At 40.8% G+C, this 7,456-nt stretch overlaps 1 protein-coding gene across 1 annotated transcript in view; it reads left to right on the forward strand.

Moving 5' to 3' along the window:
- The window catches only part of LOC308127367 (chemokine-like protein TAFA-2), a 66,443-nt gene extending 59,261 nt beyond the window's left edge, over positions 1–7,182 (forward strand). Inside the window, exon 6 of the mRNA XM_080492382.1 lies at positions 4,998–7,182. The gene's annotated coding sequence lies outside the window, so the exon portion shown is untranslated. The remainder of the gene's footprint in view (positions 1–4,997) is intronic.
- The last annotated feature ends 274 nt before the right edge of the window (positions 7,183–7,456 follow it).

Below are 7,456 nucleotides of genomic sequence, written 5' to 3' on the forward strand. Positions count from 1 at the left end.
GAGCGCACACGCTTTCTTCTACCGAGCTTTTGGGAAAGCAGCACAACCCCCCCCCCCCCCCCCCCCCCCCCCCCCCCCCCGGAAACCCCCCTCAGCTGGACTGACCTCTGTAGCAGCAACGCATTCGTATGCGCGGTGGAAACACCTTGAACCAAGTGGGGACTGGTTGCAACAAAGCCCGGGACACGGCGGGGAATCTCGGAGCTGATGAGGGATGAACGGTTGCGGAGACGGCCGGCCCGCGGCGCCGCGTTGTGAAGCCCCGGACGTCAGCGAGAGGCAACTGTTTAAACGGAGACAAACACAGAAATCCTCAAAGGTGACATCCGTAACCCGCGCTGTCTGCGATGCTTTCAACCAGAGCCAGGAGACTGAATGAAAAGCTTCGACTGGCAGGAGCAGCTTTCTGCTTTTTTAAAATTTTTATTTATTTTTTTATTACGTTGTTTGTAGTCCTCTCAGAACTCGAGACGTTCCCAACCCCTTCTGGTCCTGCTCAAGACTGCAGTCAGGATTCAGTTTGAGGAGAAACATTTAACCCAGTATTGTCAAACATGCATCCCTGGGGCCAAAACCAGCCTGCAGCAGAGGTCAATCCAGGGGATTAATAACTATACAAAGTGTAAAAACTACAAAGAAAACACAATTTAATAATAGTAACTGCTCTTCCTAATGTATCCACTGGGAGGAGAAAAACCCAAATGCAGATGCTCAACTGAAGAAGTCAGTATTTTTGGTTTAAATCTCGATTATTCTAATTTAACTCTTCATCACAGTGGCCATGTTTGGTCACGCTCACGTCCTTCTTGTTTCTTCTAAACCGACAGTCCAACAGAATCTAGGAGGAAATAGACGTGTGAGACACTGAGATGGGATCCGCCATTTTTTTCTCTCGAGGTTTTGGATCTCTGGAATTGACACAGTCCTCAGACTGGAAAAAGGTCTTGCTTTGCTGCAGTTACACAATCTATCATACATTTCTAAAGGGAGGAGGATAACGTGCTCGTACTGCCAACTTTCTCACATTCTGATCACATTCTCACACCACAAATGTTTTTTTGGTGTTTTTTTTCCTTCCCCTCACACTCAGCGGCAGTTTTTAGCTCCGTGTGGAACTTCTTGTGTTTCACATGAACAGATGACGTTTCGGCTACTATTAGGAATCCCGACGAAAAGCCAGCAGACTCTTTAATTTGTGGTATTGGGAATCTTTTTCTTTTTTTTTTTAAACTGATGATCATTCCATGTTTATTGCCTCCAGCCGGGTCTCCATGGTCGTTTACACCATCAGTTTTAATGTCTTCTTGTTACAATTATTGTACTTTTAATGGAAACACGACAAAAAAGGTATGTTGGGAAATAAAACACTGTTTCAATATAATAAAGTTCATAGTACTTCTAGCACATGTTGAATAAGTTTAAGCCATTGAGGAAATGTCCCAAAAACGTTGTCCTCCAATTTTGGTTTGTACCTTTTATTCATTTATTATAATCATTTTGTTGAATCCAAACAGCAGATACTTTACTTGGATCTGCGACGAGAAGTCAAATCTGGTCTGTTACAGCGTTTCTCTTCAGAGTATTGTGGAGGAAAGAAAAGCCCCAAATAAAAGTATTAATGCTGCGCCGCTGCTGCATCACTGATGTTTTGCTCAGTGCGATCCCTATTTATTGAAGTAGAAAGAATAAAAAAGTTGTATTGGGGGAAAAAGGGCTGCAACTAACAATTATTTTGCTAATCGATTGATTTTTACAAGTCTTCATCAAATAATTTTTTTTTTCCAACACGTGACGCAAAATGAGGTCAACTATTGGCTGTTCGCTTCTTCTGCTGCGATGCTGGTAGATTGCAGCCACAGGCTCATTACTGCCACACTGTGGTCGCTGCATGTACAGCGTGGTTGAAATTTTGAAAAAAAAAAAACTAAACAAAAACGGGTCATTTACGTTTTAAAGAAATTATTTTTCGATGACTATATTCAATTACTTTTTTCAGCCCTCATTGGAAAATACTTTTATCTATGATTTTTACACTTTTCACGATGAGCTTTATGCTCATGCCGCCATTTAACCGGATGAAAAGTGAACATCTGATCTGTGCATTTTTTTTTTCCCCTCAAGATGTTTTTCAAAGTTTACTTTTTTTTTTTTGATGTGCTGGACAAAAGTAGTCCCCACTTTAAAACTTCTCCCGGCCCGAAGGCAGATGGGGCGTTCTCACACTTTCCGGTTTCACCGACTCTCCAGGCAGATTTCTGTGTCACGTTTGTGCCAAGTGTAACTTGAAAATGACCATTCCCCGGGAAAAATAATAAAAAAGAAAAAGAAAAAGCCCAGTCACAGTAGTTATTACACAAAACATATTGCTGAGAAGAATACTGCGTCGTGCCAATTACACGGCTGAATTGCACAAACACGGGCTCCGCACCTGCTGTGTTAAATCTCTCAGCCAGGCTTTCTTCAGGCACTAAATGGAAATGAATCCTTCGCCAGTTAAATTAGCACTTGTCAGCCACCAATTAAACGAAGGCTACACCCAGGGATGGCTTGGTTGTTGTTTTGTTTTTTTGTGTGAGTGTTTTTTTTTTCCCCTCCCTCTCAGTATTTTTAGCGTCTTTTCAGACAGTCACTCAAATATTGTGAATGATTATCCCCCTCGTTCTGAAGTGAGCCGCGGTGCAGATCCATCTCCGAAGACATTTTCCTCCACTGACAAGGAACAGCTCCGCTCTTTGTCTTTCCAGCCTGAAATTACTCTCAAATTAGTACCACATTAATCACAGTGACAGCTCCAAATGTAAATGACTCCGTAAAGGAAGGAATTCATCGCGGCGACGGGCAAAGTGCAGCAACTACCTTAATTTATGGACACTCTTGGCTGTGTGTATGATATGATTATGCAGGTTTGCTTGTCAAGCGATGGCCTGATGGGTTCTCGCACTGTTTGGGTTCTTCTGCATAATTGCGGATGATTTATATGGCGCTGTGCACTGCCACGCTGCCGCTCTGCCCTGTCCTGTGTCAAACTGCCTATTTGCGAATTAATCTAACGAGGCTGTCTGAGCTGTCTGTCTTCTATCAAAAGTTGGGCATCCATAATGGGGGCCTTACAAGTCCGGCAGTGGCTTCCCCGCTGCAGTTCGTCAAACCTGTGCAGTGGCTGACAGACGGCCGGAATCGATAGCGGACGTGGCTATGAAGGTTGTTATGTTATGTTCCTCGGGAGTCTTTTGGAGAATGTACTTTTTAGAGGAGCAGAGGAGCTGCCAGTCAGCCACTGAGCTCTATGACAGGCAATTTAATCTCAAGGAGAATGGAGGTCTTCACAGTGTCTGACAGCAGCGAACCAGACTGGGGAGAAGGAAAAAAAAAATAAAAAGTCTCCACATGAAGTGCAAACGAACTCCCCAGCAACCTGCATTGAAAATACTGAACTGAAATGACCCGGAATATGCTGATTTGTAAAGATGATACTTTTTGGGCACAAGAATGATGCTGGAATTTCCAACTTCCGTCAGACACAAACCAAAGACTTCGGTTTAACCTTCACAGGCTGTTTGGGTCAAAATGGATCCATTGTGACATTAGACACCAGCAAAACTGTACTTTACAACCACATTGGGTCAAATGAACATCAAATGCTCCAAATATTAACGATCAGCTGATATGTTCTCATATGCTGTCCAAAACATGGCAACTTTTCATATAACAGATGTGTAAAGCAAAGTGTAAAGCCAGATGTACCAGAACTGTTTTCACTTCAGACTTTTTTTTTTTTTTTTGCTGGTTGAATAAAAATGATTATTGTTTTTTCTTTTCTTTGGGTTCTGTCAAGGATTGCTGATTGGGGAAGCACTCCTTAGGCCAGACACTGTCGTATAAGTCACAGCAGCTTGCTATATCAGAAGCACTAGGGAAGGGGAAGCTGGAGCAAACAGCCAACAAAGCCATGCCTTCGAGATAACAATCCAAAAAGTGAAGAAAAAAAAACAAACACGGAGGAAAAAACAGGAACGGGACAACAACCAACGCTGAAACACAGACAAACTGGCAAACCAGACACACAAGTGAAGCCCCATTAAATACCAAAGCCACCAGGTGAAGACAATCACTGTCAGACACAGGTGAAAGACATCAGGGCAGCAATCAGACACGAGGAGGAGGAGACAAAAAGGTTGGAACGAGAGGCAGATTCAGGCCACGTTTACAGGGACCCGCATATACACCTGTATCAGAGCTACTGTGAGAATGCTGAACCTGTAGGGGGCAGTGTAATGAGACGCGGGAAGCCATGATAGCCAATCAGAATCCTGTAAGAAACACCAACGTCCCAAATTGTGACGGAAATTTCCACCTACCCTAGTTAACCTAGTTAAGCCCGTCTGTTCTGTGGTTTTTGATTAAAAATAGGATTTATGGCTCTTTTCATTACTTTTGATTACCATTGTTGACGTTTTAATTACCGATCGGATGTGTGTTTCCTTTGCTTGTCCATGTCCAACACTGGACGTGACAGAAGTAATGTGAATTATTTAGGTGTTTGGTTTTTGTGTCACGTCTTTAATTTCATGATAAGTAGATGAACTACGAAATTGACCTATATTATAAGATAAAAACATGTTTCCGCTGACCACTGCTGGAGCTCCTCATACCGACGGACTGCTGTTTGTCTCTTCTTTGTCCCTTTTCCTCTGAGGGTCACTCAAACTGGTTCTAAAACCTTTCGTCCAATTTCTTATTTTTTTCCCTTTCAACCTAATGAGTTTTTCTCACAATGGCAAACATGAAAAGTAAACGAAAGGAGTGAAAATGGAGCCCAGCGGTGAATAATGCATCCAATTCTCTCGCTGCTTTGCAAATGTTTTCAACATGTTAATCCCCCGTAGGTAGAAAAGCTGAGTTATTATGTCGAGTTCCTTGTGAGCTTTTTTTTTTTTTTTCCTGATAAAATATTTTTCCTTCTAATTTTGTCTTTTCATGCTTCTCTTCCCGTACAGGTTCAGTTCTGGACTCATGAATCTTTAAAAAGGAGCGTAATGCAAAGGACCTTTTCTGTAAATAAAGACATCCTTTCTTCTGGACTGCAGTTAATCTTTGGCAAAGCGAATGCTTCTTCTTCTCGAACTTTGTGGACATCAGAAGGAAGGAAAAAAAAAGACAATTGGAAGTTATGGATCTTTGAGCTCTTCTATGGAAGGACTCCATTTGTTTAGCCTTACCGGACCACAGGATTTAATCTCTGACATTGTACTGCTTGTAGTGGATTACAATGGTGAACTTTGCCTGTATGTTAATTTCTAGAGTATAATGTCCTCGCGAGGAATTTCGCATCACGACTTGTCCAGACTGAATAGTATGTTGTGTCAGTAGGGCTGGGTGATATGGACAAAAATGTAATACCCTAATAGTTTTAACCGAATACCTCAAATGTTGATATTGTGATGACAATGCAGGGTCACATTTTGGTGCTTTTCACAAAACTCCTGTGACACAATTTGATAAATCACTTAACCAGAACACAGCGTTTGGGAGCAGCTCTAACCAAATCCGCATTCATTCACTTTCAACAACATATTTACAGTCGAACATGATTTCTTCACATTATTACAGCACTGGATATTAAAATTTGTATCTTGTCTCATACTAAAATAAAATAATATCCAACATTTTAGAAAAACATGACACTGTTTTTCAAAATCAAAGCTAATACCCAGTTTCTAAAGAGAATATTCTGATAGATAAAATTCCTATATGAAGGAATTCAGAGTACTGAGGACCTTTTTTTCAGCTCAAGGTGAGGACTTCATCTAAAAATGTTGTTTTAAACATGGATTACCGGTGTGAAGAGTCTGGCACATGGTTCAATGTGCTTGGGGTTCCACTTTTGATTCTACAAAGAACTGATTTGGACGTACAATCAAATAAATCATCGCTACTTTAAGAGCGTACAATCGACCACATAATAGAGATGTTACCGTATTTTCTGGATTATAAGTCACACTTTTGTTGGTTGTTTGACTCGTCATCCGACCCGTATCAAAAAGCGACTGGCCGAGGAAAAATAAATGTGTCTTATACACCAGTGTGACTTATAGATGTTTGTTTGTTTTTGTTTTTATGCCAGATGCAATTTATACGGTAAAATACGGTACCCTCCTCCATTACTTGTGCGGAAATTGTTGGATTTTCTGTAACGTTTTATGCACTCTTCCAAAAAACAAACAAATCAGTTTAGTGCTGTAAGACAATGATGTAATTTTAATTGTAAATAAAGCAAATGAAGAAGATTGGAAATCGCCTATCATGAGATTCGTCAAGCAATAGTGAAAGAGAAAGCTGAAGTTCAGGACTCCGAACAAACATTCCGCTGCACGTACATCATGAAGACAGAGGTTTTTTTTTTTTCTAAACCACTAAAACAACTGACTTATTGGATTGGTCAGAAGAAATATCACTTTTTTTTTTTTTTTTTTTTGCTTTGAAACACAAACATTGGAAAAATACAGAAAAAATTTCACTCTCATATCACATTAACATGCTCTTAATACCAAAGTGGTATTTAATCTGGTGGAATTCGAAATCTGCGGCCATATATTTATTCTCCTATCGTGATATTGATAATTATTGATATATTGCCCAGCCCTACGTACAGACATTGCAGATGCTCAGCGCAACGGGTGGATTTGTTTAAACAGCCAGGTGGGACTTTCTTCTCTGACAGAGTGTCGTTTCAAAATTTCAAGCAGCGCTAAATGAGAAAATGTGGCCAGGCAGCTGAAAGCCAGAGTGATTTTCAAAGAAGTACTCGACCACATTGTCCGTTATCTTGGTATTCCGAATCAAACACGCTGATTAAACAAAAACGGGATGAAAAGAAGGTGTTTTTTTCCTCTGAAAATCACTCTGCCACTACCTGCCACCTGTCACATTTTGGGGAGTTTTTTTTTTTTTGTATCGCAGTTTCGGAGTTCAGGTTTTTGACAAGTGCAGTGTAAAAAAAAAGAAATGAAATGGCGCATCTGGTTGTTTGGGGGGGGCTTTTGTTACAAAAGCAATGTTTCCAAAACTGTTCTTGATCAGAGACTCTAGTATGATTTGCTGATCACCTTCCAGTGGGGATCGCTGACACTCCCTCTGTCTGTGTAAGTGATGACATCAGTAATAAACTATGGTTGTGTAACTAAAGGCGCGTCTTTCTAATTCATGTCTGCAAGCTTGACGCTATTGGACGTTTGTCAAAAGTTCTAGGTGTTGACCCAATAGAACATGAAAAACACCCTTTTCTCATTTCTCAAATTCTCATTTTGAATTTGTAATTTGAGAGTGCTTCGAAACATACTTCATCAAATTCAATCCGTCTGCTGTGACGTGGATATTTTGCGTGAATTTACTATAGGGCATAAAACCCCCCCAAAATATCCAAATGTGACACAAAAGCACACATATAGTTCAGGTT

Source organism: Lipophrys pholis, assembly GCF_963383615.2.
Source record: "Lipophrys pholis genome assembly, chromosome: 22".
NCBI classification, from domain to species: Eukaryota; Metazoa; Chordata; class Actinopteri; order Blenniiformes; family Blenniidae; genus Lipophrys; species Lipophrys pholis.